The sequence below is a fragment of the Propithecus coquereli genome, unplaced genomic scaffold (assembly GCF_000956105.1).
Source record: "Propithecus coquereli isolate 6110/MARCELLA unplaced genomic scaffold, Pcoq_1.0 Scaffold238, whole genome shotgun sequence".
NCBI classification, from domain to species: Eukaryota; Metazoa; Chordata; class Mammalia; order Primates; family Indriidae; genus Propithecus; species Propithecus coquereli.
The window spans coordinates 1716754-1736588 of NW_012147930.1; the positions used below are offsets into that span (position 1 = coordinate 1716754).

The 19835-nt window shown below is 43.4% G+C and overlaps 1 protein-coding gene across 1 annotated transcript in view; it reads right to left on the minus strand.

The window, feature by feature from the left end:
• Positions 1 to 19835, minus strand: part of CSMD1 (CUB and Sushi multiple domains 1) — a 1519798-nt gene that overhangs the window by 282887 nt on the left and 1217076 nt on the right.

A 19835-nucleotide genomic window follows, 5' to 3' on the forward strand; every position in this document is an offset into this window, starting at 1 on the left:
AGATCTCCCGGAGTCCTTGTCTCTCCTGACCACCGGGACCATCGCCATGGTCTGTTGGCAACAGCCCCTTTGCTTAAACCAATTAATTTAGGCCCACAAAGAAACACACACCCAAACTATTTTATAACTTTTTTTGGATACTTACAAAATCAGAAAAAAATTCTCTCACACAATCAGTTCTCTTTTATGGCAAAAAAACAGTCTCTTCAAGGTCTTTTAGAGTAATTTTTAAAAAAATCTATATCTTTTTAAAAATCATGTTTTTAATGTATTCATTCTTCAATCACAAATAAGGGCATACAGTTATCAGTATAGGAAGCTAATTTGCATTTGAGGGCATAATGCAACACATCACAATTCAAATAAGGTTTATTGCAGTAGTTTGATAAAGCCAGATATTGCCTAGTTTAGTCTATGCCAAATGCAATCTATTCTGATTGGAAAATTTGGAAAAGTATTGAAGAGTTGGCTGTGTTGCCCTCTTGCCGCATTCATTGGGAGTATATTGAGCAAAACACACCAAAGGGCTTATCTACTTTGTGTTTATAGTTACACAAATACAAAAACACACGTGAATATGCATAGCTCAAAGATTGTGTCTTAGGTCATGTAGAACAAAAAACTAAAAATATTCTTTTGTTGTGTTTCTCATAGTTCCTATAATTACAACTAGTGAAGTAATAAAAGATGACTCCTAAAAGGTTACCCGAGGAACCCAATTTGGACACAAAGAGTTTTTTATTCACTGAGATAAAGAAAAAATGGTATGTTCTTGTGATGTACGATGGCATTGCTTCCTTTGCCATTCCTATAGGATGCAATGCTTCAAGTTAGAAATAGGAGATATTAAATAAATATATTAAAAAATATGTCACCTGCCACTCAGATAACAATGCTCAAAAGCTGGATGTTGCCGTGAACTTGCCACACGGCAAAGCAACAAGGGAAGGAGCCGCCTGCCCAGCCGATGCCTTGGGCGGTAATTACAGGACACTGCAGTCCCCTCGTCCACGGCTTCCTTGTGTGTTTTCAGCTACCTGTGCTCAACTGTGCTCTGAAAATATTTAATAGAAAATCCCAGAAATAAACAATTCATAAGGTTTAAATTTTGTGCAGTTCTGAGTAGCGTGATGAAACCTCGCCCCATCCTGCTCTGTCCTGCCTGGGATGTGAACCATCTCTGTGTCCGGCATATCCTATTGTACACGCCCTGCCCTTCCGTCATCCGGTAGCCGTCTCGGCTGTCAGACCGACTGCCGAGACACCACAGTGCTTGTGTTCAGGGAACCTTTGTTTGACTTAGCGATGGCCCCAAAGTGCAGTAGTATTGATGCTGGTATATTGTTATAATTGTTCTATTTTATCATTAGTCATTGTTGCTAATCTCTTATGGTGCCTACTATAGAAATTAAACTTTATCGTAGGGATGCATGCATATTATTTATAGGGTTTGGCTTCAGACATCTGTGGTTTCAGGCATTTACTGAGGGTCTCGGAACATATCTGACGCAGATTCGGGGGGATTCCCGTATGTTGAATATGCCCTGTCCCAGCGTGTTTTGGTAGCCCGGAAACCTTCCATTATCCTGCTGTTGCTGTTGTGATTCGGCGCATTCCAACCTCAGTAAAAGCCTTAAAGAACAACTGGCGGGGTTCAGGCGCCCTTCTCCTCTCTTTCCAGCCCAAACACGGCACGCTTAGCCAAGGTGACGGCACAGCACTTTGATTCGTGTGTATGTGACATGGAGGCTCGGTCGCTATGACATGGGAATCGAGCTGATCAAAGAAAACCACAGAAGATTTTAGCATCCACAACTGCTCACAGGTGAGTAATGGAAACCAAACTGAGTTCTCCACGAGAATAAAAGGAATCTTATCTCAAGTAAAACTGCGTCACTATGAACCAAAACGTGGGTCTCTGTAGGGCAAGGAAGAGCTAGTAAAAAGGAACTTGTACCACTTTGAAAACATTTTCAGTAATCTGTGAAAATACATAAAAAAAGAAAAGCAGATCATTGCATGGATCTAAACTTATACTGGACAGTATTTTCCAAATTTGCCTTTTCCTGTCTCCAGTATTTTCCTTTACGTAACAGTAAATATAAAGACAGGGTACGTGAGGCTTCCTAGAAAGCCAACACTTCTGTTAGATCCAGAACTTTACCATCAGCAAAGTTCACGTGCTCCTGGGAACGCCAACCCGCAAGTCACGTGAGTTAAACGACTTCTTGATCCTTAATTTTTTTAACACTAGAAGTTACTTTCTTCTGTAGATTACGCACCATACACCTAACATCAGACTCAGATATTTGAGGACACCCTTTTGGATCTACTTTAGTTTGACTTCCTTAACCATTTTTTTTTTTTTTTATTTCGGACTCTCACTTTTCAAACCAATTAGTGGAAGAGGAGCCGGAATGAGTCCACGCCGGCTCTCAGCCAGTCGCCTCTGCCCGTCCTCAGCTTCCTCTTAAGAGGATTTTCCTTATTAAACAACAGGGCAGGCGATGGCACCAGGAATATGTTGTTTCTATTCCTTGTTTCTGCCACTTTCAAGATGAGAAGCTATAATTAACTTTTAAAAGACTTACCTTTTTTTTTTAACATTAGAAACCACTGAGTCAAATGCCTGTGCTGAGCTTTGCAGCTGACCGCAGTGGTTGGTGCTGAACTGCATTTACTTTCTTGTGCCCAGTTGTTAGTACATTGTCCTCCAAAACGCTGGGTGAGCATGGCCAGACCTTACTGTGCTTTAAGATTTTAAGGCCAGCCTACTTTGTTCCAGAATGACACAAGATTAGAAGCAAAGTTGAAGACCTGGAAGTCAAGACAGACGTAGCTCCAATTTTTTTTAAAAGCAAAGTTCCTAATAATGAGATGGCCTCATTATTAGTCTCCTCTTTAATAATAGAGGAGTAATTAGAAGTAATCATAAAAATCTAGTGCTAACAATATTTGACGATTTCACAAATTCCTACAGCTCTATTTTTGAAACATTGAAAATGAAAACTTTCCCAGTCAAATGGTTAAAAACACTTAATGAAGATGAAAGGAAAAACAAACTACTTAGTATTCATTGACTCTTGAATATGGAGATGATTTTATACTCTATGGGAACCTATATCCATCAACATTATTTGTCAGAAAATATTCATATTTCAGATCGGTGAGGTATGAAACAATTTATGAGAATATACAAATATAACATTCATAATGTGGCCCTGTGAAAATAATGGTCTTATCAAACTTCCATTAACCACATTTATCTCTTTTATAAAGTTTTTTTCCAAATTCCATGTCAATGTAAAGGTATGTCTTTAATTTACTCAGGCTGATGATGAGCTATTTTGATCAAATTCAGAAACAAAACAAGAGATTCCTCTAAACACCTCCTCAAGAAGACCAGTAGCTTCTAACAGAGGGGCGTCTGCACGTCAAATCAGTCGCTGTCGGAGAGTGATGTGAGCATCTGCTTAGAGCCCAGCTGCTAAGTCACAGGGCTGCCAAATGCCTTCAAGAGACAGGAAATAATAAGCTACAGGAGTTTTGGATTTTAGAAAGTTAAATCGAGCATTCATTCAGTCAAGAACCTAGCGATTTTGTCAAATTGCATTATCTGGTTTGTTAACAGCTACCATTTCTTATCCCTGAATGTCATCAGAGAATAGATATTATTCTTCCATCACCCGAAATTTGAAATTAAGTAGATTTTTGATTACCATATATGTTCTAAAGGTCCCTATTTCCATTAGATGTTTGGGGGGCCCAAAATGATATTTAAATCATCTACAATGAATTTCCTTGAATCCTAGTTAGACATTCAAGGATGGGGGAACTTAGACAACAGAAACACACACACACACAAAACCAGAAACAGCCCTGCAGCCAGACGGCTTCCTGACGCGGGTTCAAATGGCAAGGCCTTCGAGAGAAGCACAACTTCTGGAGCTTATGCAAATACTCAAACTAGAGCAAAAATCTTGACAGAAGCTGGGCGTTAGGAAACGACACCAGAGAGCAAATGACATTAAGGATGTTAAATCACTCCAAAATTGCACATTGAGACTATTTCCCTGAAGAAACTATTCAAATAAGAATGATGGGGAAAAAGGATTTTTATGACAACCCACTGGAAAGACTAAACTTTAAAAGACTGACCACACCAAATGTTAGCAAAAATTTAGAGAAAATGTGAGTAAGACTTCACTATTGGTGGAAATGCAAATTATCACAGCCACTACAGAAAACAGTATGGAGGTTCCTTAAAAAGTTAGAAATGGAGCTACCACATGATCCAGCGATCCCACTACGGGGTATATACCCCAAATAAATGAAATCAGCATGTGGGAAAGATATCTGCACGCCCAGATTTATTGCAGCCCTATTCACAACAGCCAAGATAGGGAAGCAACCTGAGTGTCCATCAATGCATGAATGCATTAAAGAATGTGGTATATACACAATGGAATACTATTCAGCCATAAAAACAATGAAACCATGTCATTTGCAGTAACTAAAATATAATTGCTAAGTATACATATGCACACATATACACAAATACATGTTTACACACATATATTATGAATTTTTATATCTCATCTTCCCTATGTGATACATCTTCCATGGAGATTTAGGACTATTTGCTACAAGCGAGATGTTACTACATCATTACTACCAATATTAATAATTATACATATTCAGTAATCACTGTGTGCTGAGGAATCTATAATATATATATGCAATATAGTCAATATATATGCAATATAGACTTTAACTAGATATACATGCCATGAGGGCAGGGGCTGTATCTGCCTCGTGTTTCTCATTTTTTTAAATGCTGAGCAAGCGGCCAGTGCACAGTAGGTATTTCATTAGTGTTTATCACAGAGAGAGTGTTTCTGAAGTCTCTTACATCATCAGGGCATGTTAAAACACTTTTGCAAACATATAAGATAGGTTCCAATGTTTACTCCTTTTTAACGATCAAATAATTGAAACTTGAATTTGAGCACTGAACGGCTGTGTGACTAGAGAAGGCAAAGGGGAGGTTTCAAGGCAGTCCTTCCTGACTGCGTCGTCTGAGCCTTAACCCTCCGTCCTGGGGTTGTTAGGGAGATCAGGAATCCCGCTGTCCGGGCTCCCAGGCTTCGAGAGGGAGCCGGCACAGAGGTAGGGACGGTGCTGATGCACCCACAGAGCAGCTGTGCAGACTCTCTCCGAGGACAGCGCGACGGCGGAGACCAGGGATTTCCTAACGCCACTGCGACGCAGGTTCATACGACGCCACCGCTGGAGATCAGGGCCCTCAGCGCCCACCTCTGGGCACCAGTGTAACACCTGCACCATTGCCAACCTTGCTTCAGGGTGACCCCTCCTTCGCCCTGCAGAAACGCAGTAGCCTGGAGACATACGATTCCCGGCCCACTGTCCGCGAGTCAGCTTCCTCGGCGAGCCACCTCTGCATCCCAGTTCACGTCTGCGTCTGGAAGTCGGCACCTCACTTTGAGCCTTCAAAACGTATTTGGCCTGTGTTCACCTTGCCTCTCCCCGCCCCACTCCATTCTAGTGGCTTTTCCCCAGTGGAGCACGCCCCCTTCATCCCTAGCATGAGAGCGAGCATTACATTTCACATGAAATTTCTCCCATATCAACTTGATTTAGCTCATTTCCACCAATAAACAACTGATTAAACTTGATTTGACAATGTCATAATTTTTTCCTATGCCAGTAGATGCTTATCATCAAAGACTGTAATGTGATTATATAACAGCTCATTGGGTGGATTTCATTGTGTCTGATTCTCGCAGCTGCCTATTCTGAAAATCATAGGATACCGATAGGGTCTAAGAAAGAGCTGGACCCCACTTGGTAGTCGTCAGCCACCAAGTCACCAGAAGCTGACTTAACAGATTGCTCGTCAAAACCTTCACCTCTACTTATTCCAGGTATTACGGGGTGAACTGCTATAGGCAGAGACGGAGTAGGACAGTATAAAAATGGAATCTGTTTTAAGAAAATACATTTTTAAGTAAAATATTTGTGACAATGTATGAAAATGAAAGATAGCAGGTTAAAAGAAAAAACCATGCAGCGTGTTTATTCCTTAGTATTGTCAAACAATGAAAATATATTTACACCACTGGGATTCACGCGGCTTTTGTGGAGATCATCGCCAAGCCCTTTGGCACAGATGCAGAAACGGGAATCTTGGGAAAGATTGTCACTCTTTCCTATCTTGGGAAGTTAATCATTTTCAAAACGAACTCACTTTATACTCTACACTATGAGTGTAAAATGGATGTGCTTTGATGCGTTTGGTAGAATAACAACTACACACACACACACACACAGTACACAGCGGTTTCCGTTTAATGCATATCATTAATAAAAAGGCTACAGTCGGCTCTTCCAGCAGCAGGTGGAACATGAAACTCATTTTCAGATGTGGGAACAAATCACTGAAAAAAATTAATTTACTTAAAAACAATGTTGTAGAAATTTAATTTAAGAAAATGACCATCTATGAAATACATTTTTATCCATAGCTTAGAAGGACAGAAAGTTGCCTTGCGATGAAATACGAAAACCTTTTAAAGAAACGACAAATGAAACAGAAATCAGCTTTATTTGATGACTTTTGTGGAACCGCAGCTATTGATATAAAGATGCAGTAACTCTTCCATTTCTTCACAATCCCCCCAACGCATCTCCACCTTTCCGTGTTATTCTGATTTCCCTGACAGGGACTCGCAGGCATGACTTCGTCCCACAACTATTTCCCTCCAGAGCTCCTGCTTTTCGCTGGGCACTGAGTAAACTCCCACTTTCTTGGTTTTCCTTGATCCTAAATTAAAATTTGCTTTTATTACTGATAATCACAAACACTATGCCAACATTATGTTTACATATTTTTCAAAACAACAAAAATACGAGTCTTTGGAAGGTGTCATACACATGACACCTTAGAAATGGTTTGTGCGTAAAAGGCAGCTTTTCAATACATCAACAGTAAGCATTTTTAGGAGTAAGCTTAAAAAGGCATTTCTTTCTTCATTCCTCTCTTCTCTAAAGAAACGTCGGTGGCTGCAGACTTTTGCCAATATGCTAATATGCTACGATTAGGGTGATGATTAGAGATGAAAACTTTAAGGTAATGCTAGTTATTATTTTCTTAGCCACTTGATGTATTTTTCTTCCAAAAATAACGTGAGGCTAAATACAGAGGGGAGAAAAAAAAAAACAAAACATGCCAGAAGCAGAGAGGGACCTAAGCCAGTCTGGAAAGGCGGCTCGCTGCTCATTTAAAGTGTGGAGCTTAATTTTTATCACTGGCTGTGGCTGTCAGGCATCAAAAAACTTCAAAGACTGAAGGGCAAACTCATTTTCTTTGCTTGATCCTCCTGGTAGGGAGGGAAAAAAATCAAATGCTATTGTGTGAATTTATCATAATACTGTTCAAGGGGAAAACTCGTAAAAATCCTATCTGTTGCTCACTTGATGTGATGTATCCTTGTCTATTATCTTCCCTCGCTCCAGACAATTCGCATCCCGGGCGATGACAGACAGGCTCTCGACACGTCGGCCCCCTCCATCGTGACTGGTCTCAACTCAGGACATTTCCTCGGCAAGGTAGAGCGTGTTTTCCTATGAAACATGCTCTCCGGCAATCTGTGTGGTTCTGACCTTTCTTAGGGCTAAATTAGATGGGCTGCGTAATTTGTAAACAAAGTTAACAAACATTTATTCCAACGGGACGCTGAGAAATAAGATCAGCCCTGGCAGCTTCCAAAGCCCTGCCCAAAAAATCCCAGTAGCAGCGAACACACCCAGGGAAAGGCTCGATCTTCAACCAAAGTCATTTATCTTTCACAGTGGATTATCTTTCTAGAATGAAAGATTATAGTAATTATAATTTATTGATAGCCTGAATGTTTTCATTTTTAATCACAGTAGAAAGGAAAACAGGATACGCCACCAAAGCCACCACAGATACAGGTAATTGATACCTATTTCTAAATTAGAGTTTTATGTACAGTAAGAATTCAGTCTCAGCAGAATTTACTTGGTAGAAAAGTTATAGAGGTGGCTTCAGAAATTGTGTGACTATTAATAGGTCCATCTGTGATTTGGTAAAGAATTACCATGGGGCTTTATTTTATTTTATTAACTAAACCTTGCATTTTGAGACAATTATAAGTTCACATTCAGTTGTAAGAAATAATACAAAAAGATCACAGGTGACCTTCATCCAGTGTCCCCCAATTGTAGCATCTTGCAAGACTGTAGTATTTTATCACCACCAGGGGACGGATGTTGACACAGGTCAAGGAGGCAGGCGCCCTCTCTCCTGCCTTTCTGAGACTTTGTCACGAGTGCATGTTGTAGCAGACTGAATGGTGGCCTCTGATAATGACTTCATATATATTTGTGTGCCTGTTTCGTTTTTTAAAATTCAAGAAGGAACCATAAGAATTCTAAAAATGATTATAAGGGGAAAAAAGCAAAGAGTGTGGAGAAGGAAATAGAAGCGAGGCTTTTAAATTATACCTAGTTTTGTAACTTTGATGTGGAACGGGTAAGTATGCAGATATTTTCACATAATTATAAAACAAAATTATTTTTTAAATCAATATAAAAGCATAAGAAAGAAACGAGTAAATCCAATTGTGAATTCGGAGATGAACTACAGCACTTCAACTGTGAAATATAAAGTATAAATAAGTGCAAGGCCATTTTAAGCTGTTTTTAGCAGTCACAGTGTGTGCGGTGATGATGCTACTGCTGTCTAGGATTTGGTGTCTGTGTTGTGAGATAAAGCGATTGCGGAACAGTGTGAGATTCCACTCCCACCTTTGGCAGGGTTGTTGAGAACAGAGACACTTGGTTGGTAAGGGAAGACTTTGAGATAGAAAATCGAAGACATTAAGGAAAAAACTTGCAGCGCTGAGTTTGCATCGGACGTATCACAACACACCACCCCACAGACACCACACACACACTCCTTATCTCGTGAGAGGGCCCAGAAACAGCGAGAGAGCAAGGAGCAATGGACTCGGTATCTCCTGGTGACTACAGTCTTGATATATCGTTTCCCACTGAAGGAACCCAGGCGTTCTTGGCTGAACAACCCATGTCGGGTCCGAGGCAGAAGTTGCCCAAGATGAACATGGAATATGTTGTCATACCAGATAGCAAAGAGGCTGTCGCCTACTCAGGAGTCCACTCGAGAAAGAACAAAAGGCAGAGAGAGCACAATCTGAGCATCAACAAAGACAGTTTGTTCTTAGACAGGAAATCATCAGATTGTTTTAAATCTATGCATTCTTAATAATGTAGAAAAAATCGATCACTTTAGAGCAGTCATCCTCAACCAGGGGAACTTTAGCCACCATCCTACCCTCTCGCAGTGGACAGGTAGCAATGTCTGGGGACACTTTCGGTGTTTACAAGTTGAGGAGGGGGATGCTCCTGGCAGCGGCCAGTGACACTCCTGAACACGCCACTCTGCAGGGGACAGCCGCTCCCTCCACACGCAGACACAGCACCCGGCTGCAGAGCCCAGAGCGCCCAGGCTGAAGACGCGACGAAAACATCTCATCTTGAACACTGTAAATAAACAGAAGCAGCAAGCGTTTATCTCGTCTTGCCGGTAATCTTTGCCATGAGACAGCCAAAGAGTATGCTTCTTTGGAAGAAGCCCCTCGGCAAATAAGTGATAAGAGGACTGATAGGACACCATCGAGCTGGCCAAGTCTCTATATCCAAGGAACAATTCACACAAATTGTGCCACTGAGGCACAATCATCAAAATGCACACTGGATTGGTCGGGTTCCCTGTTCTGAGAAAGAAACAAAAAAGCCTAGTGTGTCAAATTCAACAGGACAACTGTCGTTTTGTCTGCAAATACATTAATTATAGTGACAAAAAAAAAAAAAAGAAAGGAGAAAAGTATTAATTAAGACACTGGTAAGTTACAGCAACCTACAGCAATCACAAAAGAATGGATTTTAATGGTAGCTTTAATCCTTGCAGGGTATGAGAAGGAAGAAGGAACCGGGTCTTCAAGTTGTCTGGGTCACGATATCTCAGTCTCATTGGTGGGTGCAGAAGCTGCGATTTTCCTAAGGGCCCCGAGGTGAGGGTACGAATGTGTGCTGTATTATTAATAGATTCTGGAGCCCGATACACATGCGTATGTACATGATCATCTCACTTAATATTCACAGAACACCCGCGAGGTAGGTCTGAGGACGCGCATTGCCCGGTTCTCAGAAAGAGGACGTGAAGAGCAGGGGAGGGCGCCTCAAACACAGCCCCAGACAGGCGCAGCCCGGTCTCTGCGGCTCCGACACGCACTGTGCTTTCCCTACGTGTTCTCTTTCATTTCTTTTCTTTGTAACGAGCACAGATTATACGAAAGGGAGATGATGAATCCGTGCATCACAGACCATAAAACGGAAAGCCGGGGGGAGGGAGTCCGCGTGGGAGAGAGTCGCGATGATCTGGGTGGAAATACGTGGGGACCCGTGAGGACGGCGGGGAACGAGGCCAAGTGGCAGGCGAGGGCTTCTGATTTATTTCGATAAAATCCGCAGGAATGAGAACAGAGCCATGTAAATAGCCAGAGGATAAAACTTTGACAACAGACACAAAACAATAACCCCTAGTGGCAACGGAGGGATTGCATCCTCGGGATTAAGCGTGTAATTCAGGCGGGCGTGTTGCAGAAGCAGGAAGAGCCCACGATTTAGATCCGTCATCTCGACCCGAAGCAAATTGCTCGGAGAGGAGGCGCGAGATGGATGCTTGTTCTGAGCACACCGGAGGGAGACGGAATGGAGCTGAGAGTCAGAAATACTGTCCCAGAGCCCGATTGATAATTGCATTTTTGACAAGAAGGTGAACAGCCTGGACAGATAACAGCAGAGTTGAAATGGACTAAAAACTAATTTGAGAAGTTTGTTGTAATGGAATTGACTGCAGGGAAGGAGGCCCTGGCCCCAGGGCGGGACAGGAAGGAGGAGGGAGAGAGAATTGTCAACGTACTTTCTAAGGCGCTGTTAGTCCTGGGCAGAGAGACAGACAGCCAGGAATTGAAAACACCAGTGAGTCATAGCGTACGAGCTGTTATAAAACCAGTGTTCTTTACCCTTCTAGAAAATTCTGCTTCAGGCGAGTCACAGATCTGTGCAGACTGTTTGCAAAATACGCACCTGCAATCACAGCTTCCAAACTCAGGATCCTTTTCTTGTCCTCAACGAGCTGCCACATCTATGTAGACAATTTATCCCGACACAAACCCGGTTATTCCTCTTCCCACTTCATGGATAACGAAACTGATGATCAGAGAATTGGTGATTAGCTCAGGGCCACACGAGAGAGTAAAAGCAAAGGTGAAGCCCACGGAATGAGCCACTGCTTCCTTCCACGTGAGGACAGACTGCTCTAAGGAAGGCTCATTCCGTGTCTGCAAAAGGAGGACTGTCTGAGAAATCTGGAAAGGAAAATAATTTTGTAGAAAGTGAAAAGGAAACAGGAACATGCTGTGGGCAGCCTGCAGCCTTGGGGCCACATGTGGCCTTCTGGATCCTTGAGTACGGCCTTTTGACTGAATACGAATTTTACAGATCCCTGTACTGAAAGCATTTGTTCTGTAAAATTTGGATTCAGTCGAGGGGCTGCACTTGGGGACCTGGAGGGCCACATGTTGCCCCGAGTCCATGGGTCCCCACCATTGTGATTCTATTAGATTGAACTTGGCAAGATAAGCATGTGTTGGTGTGCTAAAGTTATTTTTTTTTTTTTTTTTTTTTTGAGACAGAGTCTCACTCTGTTGCCCGAGAGAGAGTGCCATGGCGTCAGCCTAGCTCACAGCAACCTCAAACTCCTGGGCTCAAGTGATCCTTCTGCCTCAGCCTCCCGAGTAGCTGGGACTACAGGCATGTGCCACCATGCCCGGCTAATTTTTTCTATATATTTTTAGTTGGCCGATTAATTTCTTTCTAATTTTAGTAGAGACGGGGTCTTGCTCTTGCTCAGGCTGGTTTCAAACTCCTGAGCTCAAACAATCCGCCCGCCTCGGCCTCCCAGAGAGCTAGGATTACAGGCGTGAGCCACCGCGCCCGGCCGGTGTGCTCAAGTTATTAGTTCTCAATTCTAGCTGGTATCCTTCCTAAGTTGGTTTTTTTTCCTGACTTCAAGAACATGCGGAATGCAGCACTAATTGAGTCGGGGAAAGAAAGGAGACAATTAGCAGCCGTCTGCCTTCACATAATGATTTGTTAGCAGAGGAGTTGAAGATGTAAAGAATAAAAAAATGGGTAAAATTTTTCATTTTCAGGAGGATAGAAAATTCTTAATAAAATTAAGACACCGCGTAGCGTGGGTTGTTGTATTTCGAGCACCTCATTACTACAGGTATTAAGCAGACATCAAAGGGGCAACAGAAATGATCAAAGAGCCGCGGGCACCGACACCAAGATGAGAGAACCTCGGCGGTAAAGGAGACGGACGAACCACAGTGACTCCGCGTCTCCCGAACACAGAGTGACGGGAAACGGCAGCGTTCTTTCCCCGTGACACGATTTCAATAGGATTAAATATTTTAATGAAATAAAAACGCCAATTCACTTTAGCAGTGCAGATGAATCGTTGGGTCTCAGAAAAAGAAAATGAAACGGTAAAAAGAAAGAAGAAACAAAAGCAAGAGGCCGGCTTAGGTTTTGCCCAAGCAGAAGCTATTTTAGGAGGCGTTTTCGGACGAAGTGAAAAACAAAGTGCTCGGGGTGAGATCCACATTGCAAGGGGGTCGGAAGTGGAGGTGAAACAGGTTTTGGCCAGCGTGGCGCCGGCGGCGACAGGGAGACAATGTTTACGAAGGAGGCCAGAAAAGGTCGGGGTTTCTGCAGGACAAGACACCGAACGTCTCTGATCATTTGGCTCCTGTTTGAAAGGTTTTCTATTCCTTGTTGGAGAAGGAGTCCTACCATCCAGGCGACTTTCTGTCTGAACTCCGGCCCAGGGATAGACAGGACACTGGCAGTGGCCGAGCACGTCCCTCGAGCCCCTGGACCTCGCAGCGGATGGAGGGACGTGACCCCAGTAGGACCCCGCAGAGTCACTTCTGGGTTTGAGGCAGGTGCCCCTGAAAGTGTCCTCACTCTTGGTTTTCCAGACCGTGAACCGTAAGACTATAATCTCGGAGAAGGTGAGAGCTGATATTTCTGTCATTTGCAGACACCCTACCGGAGGATGAAGCCACAGAAGGGAAAGCGGAGCTGAGGGGATGACAGAGAGTCCCGACAATGTCACAAAAATGTCCTCAGCTGGGCACAGGTGAGTCTCTCTTATCCGTAACACACAGAATTTTAATAACAGAGACAGAACTGAAAAATAGGATTTAAGGATAAGAGAGCAGTTAGAATGATGCTGTTAATCTACATGAGAGAGGTACAGGGGACACGAACTGCAGGAGTAGACAGTGAAGACAGCAGAGATCAAGAGAAGCATGTCAGTATTTTCGGATGGAGTCAAAGCTCAAAGGGAGAAGAGGATCGATGCCACGTCCATCCTTCGAGCAGAGCGGGACACACATCTTTCCCAGACTGATGGGGGGACGGGAGGGAGGGACGTAGGTGCAAATGAAGATGCCTGTGGGTGAGGAAAGGGAAGTTCCTGCTGCATAAAACAAGGGACATTTTCCCCTGCGAACAAGGGAAAGGCTGCTGAGGGTTTTATTAATGAAGGTTTGCAGGAAAGTGAAGGTTTGTGGGAGCTGGATAAGTCCACATGCTCTAATACCAGGGCAGTGGCGAGGCAAGCAAGGTTGAAAGCTCCGGTGGGAGCTGCAGTCAGTGGAGCATCTGGTGGGTCACACGGGACCTTCGGTGGCTACAGCGACTGGACTCCTCCCGGGCAGAGAGCAAAGGGACTCATGACAGAGATTAGCTTTAGACGTGTCAGGAATAATTGCTAACTTTTCCTCAATCACATTTTTAGAAGATACAGTTTTGTGGATACCTTTCTCACCTCCTCACTAATTGTGGAAAGACCATGTAGATGTAATTCGATTCCAAAAGAAGAGCCTCCACATGTAAAGAGAAAATGTAAGAAACAAGGTGAGAGCCAGTCACAACGAATGCAAACAACTACATGCAAACAGAAAACAGATACATATTAGTAGAATAGTTTACTTCAAATGGAATGAGAAAAGATCACATAAAAATCTGCATTCTTCTCATCCGCTCCTGCTTCTAACACACAAGGTCTGCACACCATAAAGCAGCATTCGAAGCACTTATAATGCAATTAAACTTTAAGATTGCTTCTGGAAATAAGGAGAAAAAATTGATTTTCAAATTGTTTGCATTGAAATGGCATAAATCTGGAGAATTTCACAGGGAAGCTGCAATTCAATGGGATTATTCTGAAAAATACTTAAGAGAGACTGAAGTCAGTTTCTTTGCTTTTAAAACTTTTCAGTCCAAATCAGCAAAAAAATCTATATACTATGGGTGTCTCCCTGCCCCCACTTTCCTGTTTCCCCATGGCTCTGCTATGCTGCAGTGTGCGACCGGCTGGCTCTGCGTGAGTCATGTCCAACCCTGAGCTCCTGCAACGCTGATGGGTGTATAGGGATGGGGAACCGAATCTTTCCTTATTCTATCTTTTCTCTATAGCAAAGAAGAAAATGAACAGAAGTCTTCATATTCGAGCAGAGCCATCGATATTTTAAGCCTCAAGTTGGAAAGTTTCCAATTAGTTTAGCATTCAGACGTCTAAGAGAAAACTGTTGCTCGGTCTCAGCACGAACACAGCCAGCTACAAGCAAGGCTTCCAAGGGCGGTGGGAGAGTCAGGCCAGGAATGGAGCACCCGCCCTTCCTCATCTATGCCATCCTCCCTGGCTGGGAAATCAGGATGCTCAGATGACCATCTGGTTTCACGCACACGTCCCCTATGTTGGGATCTGCCCGAGGACCCCTGACCCTCAGCCGGCCCCGCCTCCCATGAGAGGTGCCTTAACACTGCGTTGCCCACTTGACATCATGACCTTCCTCAGTCACGGCCTGCTTGGGACCCTTCGGATCTCCCTCCCCCGCACACGTCACACACAAGCCTTTCCCGTTCTCTGGTAGATCTAGAACGTCGCATCACTTAAGGGTCTGTGAGATGCTGCCCCACACGCTCTGGTGCTCATTGATTCTGACACAGTTCCCATTTGCATCCCCTGCGCCGCTTCCGGCTGTGCCGAAAACCCAGCTGTGCGCTCCTCTTACCACCCTAGCCTGGGAATGTCCCCAGTGGAGGGATTTTACCAGCGGAGGTGACAGTCGCATCTCCTTTGGCTTGCAAACCACTCCTGGAACCAGCTTCCCATAAAAACTGAATATACATAGAACTGCTATTTCTGCCTTTCCCAGAGTTTGAGGAAACCCTGCGGGTGATACAGTGATGCATCCCCACCACTCGCTGTAGATGAGGGGGCCACAGGCCAGAGAAATTCAGAGCAAATGGGAAGAAAATCAGCACCCAAGGCTAATGCTCTCCCACTGAGCTTTCCTGAGCCCCTGCACCCCCTCCTTCTACACCCCTCCTCTTGCACCCCTTCCTTCTATACTCCTCCTGCACCCCTCACCTTGAAGCCCTCCTTCTGCACCTTGCACCCCCTTCATCCCTCCTCCTTCACCCCACCTCCTGCACCCCTCACCCACACCCCTCCCCCACCCCGCACTTTCTCTCCCCTCCCCTTCCCTCCTGCCCTGCTCCCCTGCACCCCTCCTGTACCCCACCCTGCAGCCCACTCCGGGGCCCTCTTGCCCAAGTCTGGCTCCCCCAGTTGTTTTTCTCGTTCTCAATCTCAAACTGCACTAACTTTCTTTCTACTCACTCCTCTTTCCCAACAGAAAAGCAGAAAAGATGGCACTCCATATGCTGATAGGTTGAAGAACTGTGTCTAAAAGAAAACGCATTTGAGCAGAGTCATAAGGAACTGCCTGTGAGGAAAGGGAATTTCTGGCTTAGAGGACACATGAGACGATGGGAACTACAGGGTGCAGTCAGAGGAAAGATTAGTTCCATCCATAACTTTCCAACCAGCACGGCAAATGCAATCCATCCATTTGTAAGACGGCGCGATTCAGTCATTTCAACAAAGACTCTGTTTTGTTGAGATCACGGAAAATTCTAAAGGAAGCAGGAATGTGGAATGAAAAATAATACAGATTGTGAGAAAACCAAAGAACCACAAAGGGAAAAGCTTTTAAGGAAAAGTGCGTCCTGCCACATCTCACTGAGAGATCCAGGTGGCGGAACTGTCAGAGAACACCGTCACATCCAAACGCTCGTGACACGAGAAAAAGGAGGGAGACAGCTGTGCGGATAGAAAAACTAGGAAGATCCTTTCCCTTAGACAGCCTAGAGCATAACCTAGAAGTGCACATCTCTAATTTCAATTATTTCAGAGACTCTTTTTTAATTCACAAATATCATTCGTCGCGCTTTAATTTCTACCCAACGCCGAGATACAGGTTGGAAATTGTCTCCCAACAAGGCTGCCGTAGCGTCGACAGTGAACACTTACCCCACCCCCCGTGTAATTTCCACCACATCTTACCCCGGTTTTCTCCGAGACCGGAACTTAATCTGTGAGGATAAAGGTTAAGAAGGGAGAGTGGGATACAGCTCAAGCTAATGGGCCACTAAACCTGGAATACAAATGTCACATTCCTGCATTAGAATTTAATGTTCTCTGGCACCACCTGCTCTTCTAGCTCATACTTGGCTGATATATTTAAATACGTAGCGATGGCTTATCTCACGTTATTAAGGGGAGGCTGTGTTTATAATTCACTCATGAAATGTAACTCAAGCACAGAGAGTGATGCTGTAAACACACGAAGAGCCTCGGGTCTTTGGATCATAGTAGCACCAACGACCAGGGTCTGTGTTGGCTCATTTGCTAATGGGCTCGAATTCCTCAATGTTCAAAACTTAAATTACAATCTTAAAAATAAAACTGGAGTGGGTCTAACACTACTGAAAAGGCACAAATGCCCCAACATAGTGGTACAAAGCTCTAAACGGTACAGGAATTGGCTACGACTTGGGACATCCATATGTTCTCTTACTTTGCATTCATTTAAAAAGCAGCTACCTGCCCTCCACCTGCTCCAGAGGCTGCGCAGGTGCGGGGCGTACAGAGAGAGGCTCCTGCATCCCAGAGCTTTGATCTGCCGGGGACAGAGACAACGAAAGGGCCCCGGTGACAGATGCCACTTGGGGTGGTACAGGCTTGTGTAGAAAGAGCAACAATGCAATCCAGGCATGCTAGGACTGTTGGGCAAAGTGATCTTTGAGTTGGGACAGAAAGACGGGTAAATCATCTACGTGGTGTGTTCACAGAAGAGTGGTCATTGCTGGAGAAGGATTGCACGCAAAGGTAAGAGACGGAAAAAGGGGTATTTGCGATCTGGAAGTTCCAGGAACATAGAATATATATGTGAGAGATGAATATGGGGTTTGGTAGCCAGTTCACAAAAGATTCTGTAGGGCCTGCGAGGGTTGTCAATGATTTTAAACTAGAACATTCTGGATTTTCATTTTTTTAAAGATCCACATTTTACTTTCCCATACTCAGTGCCACAGGGAACGTCACTTTCCCAGTCGTCATCCAAGCGGAGACTTTGGTTACAGATTAAGTTGCCTAAACGACGCCTCACCTACTCTTCTTGTCAACGTGGTGCCGACTTATCAGTAGGAGACGACCGTCCAGTGTGGGCGCTGAACCCAAATACTTGCACTGGAGTTGTTCTCGCTGTCAGCCCCAAATGCGCTTGTTGTCACTGCAGGGCAGCACAGCACAGGGAGCATTTCCTTTCATTTGCCCCTGCTGACATTTAAATAGCTACGGCAAGTTACACAGAACACGATGAACACATGGTCATCAGCCTGTGCGATGAACTCCAACTGAACGTTGTTTTTGCGGCAAAAAATGCTTCAGGATTAATTCACGTAACTATAGACAGAGAAGCCGTAAAAGCGTGGGGCCACCCAGATTGCGAACTTGTCATTGTTTGGGAAACTTCCAGGTATTGGGCTTCCTTCCTGTCCTCCTTCCTTCCTCGGGGTTGGAAGCCACGGTGGGGTGAGGGCGCCCGACCTGGAGCTAAGAACAGGTTTCTGTGTTTCTTTTCTAGTGAGTAACAACCATCTGCTAAATATGTGACGTATGTTTTATGTCAAAATATAAAATGGAGAAACTATGCCCTGTGTTTCTATTAGCTTCCCAGCTATATTGTTCCGAGAAGTGCCATTTATATGGATTCTACCTATATATTATGTATAGATTTATAAATATACAAATGATGTACAAATATATAAATTACATATAAACAATATATAGGTAGAATTTATGAATAGCAAATTTATATGCAAATTTTTTATGTAAAATTTTAAAAATATATATCTATTAGGTCATATGGAGTACTAATTAGAGTTACATGGAATTACAATTGATGTGGTGTGTTCATTCAACTGAAAGATGACACATGGAAGAATATTTACATTTTAACTGCGATTCCTCATATCTGTTAGTGGTCAAGGACTCGCACTTTGGGAATGAGGCTTGGATCTCCCTTCTGCGTCTTGCAAACCTCACAATGACGTGTGTCGTAACTGGGCCAGAATTAATTCACTGCCATTTGCCCTGCTGGGAAGGTTTGGTATTTCACTGCTGCTTTTCGATGCTACCAAAGGCAGTAGCAAATTTAGGTCATGTGGAAAATATTAATATTATACCTCTACCATGCTTTCTTGAATAACCGTACGGTCATGTAGAAGTTCAGTGAAAGGTCAGGTCTAAAAATCCAAATACTAGGAAGTATTCAGCAATCGTCTCTGCAGTCTTGTCCTAACCGTTGAATGGGATGTAAATATAATCTTTTTGTAGCATTTCTTATTAAAATAGTCATTAAGTCCCCAGTACCCCGCGGGTGTATAGCAAGGAGAAACCTATCTTATACTTTATAGATAAGGACGCTCACGGTTGAGTCCTCTTACTACAGGACTTCTTAACACTGCGACACTTTAACTCGCGTGCAGAGAGCGTAGCCATGCCAAGGTGTCCTCACTCACACCAACTCAGGACAATATCATCCCCCTGTTTACTGTTTGGGTGGACACTTTTTTATTATCTGCTTCATTGGCTTCATGTGCAGTAACTTCTTGTTCCATTTTGTTCAGCTCCTGAAACTAGTCCTACAATATACACTTGGAAAATAAGAGCATATTGTCTCTTCACTCAAATTCATAAAGTAAAACCGAATAAAATTCCAGCACTCCAGATTAATATTCTCATTTTCACCTACACACATACAGATCTAGCATGCTAAATATTTTAAGGAACTCAATATTTAATGAAGGAACCAGTAAGATATTTTTAAAAACTGTTTCAAAGGAGAATTCAAAGAAAATACATACATAATCAGAGACACTAAAATGAATTTGCAAATAGATTCAAAGTGGTCAATGTCCACAGAGCAATAATCAATTGCATCTCTTGCAGTAGAGTTATGTAAGATCACACCGTCAGAGGGGGAGCAGATCTATGATGAGAAATGGTACAGGTTCATCCACAACACGCTTTGATTGTCTAGTCTAGAATTACCATGCACCTTTATCACAAAATCTCTTCCAAAAATATATTATAGATAAGCATATATTAAGAGAATTTTGAAAAGAAGAACAGGAAGTTCATTTGCATTTCAATGGCCAGGAAGCATTTGCATTGTTATTCATTTTTTACAATGTGCAGAGTTGTAAAATAGCTCAAAGAC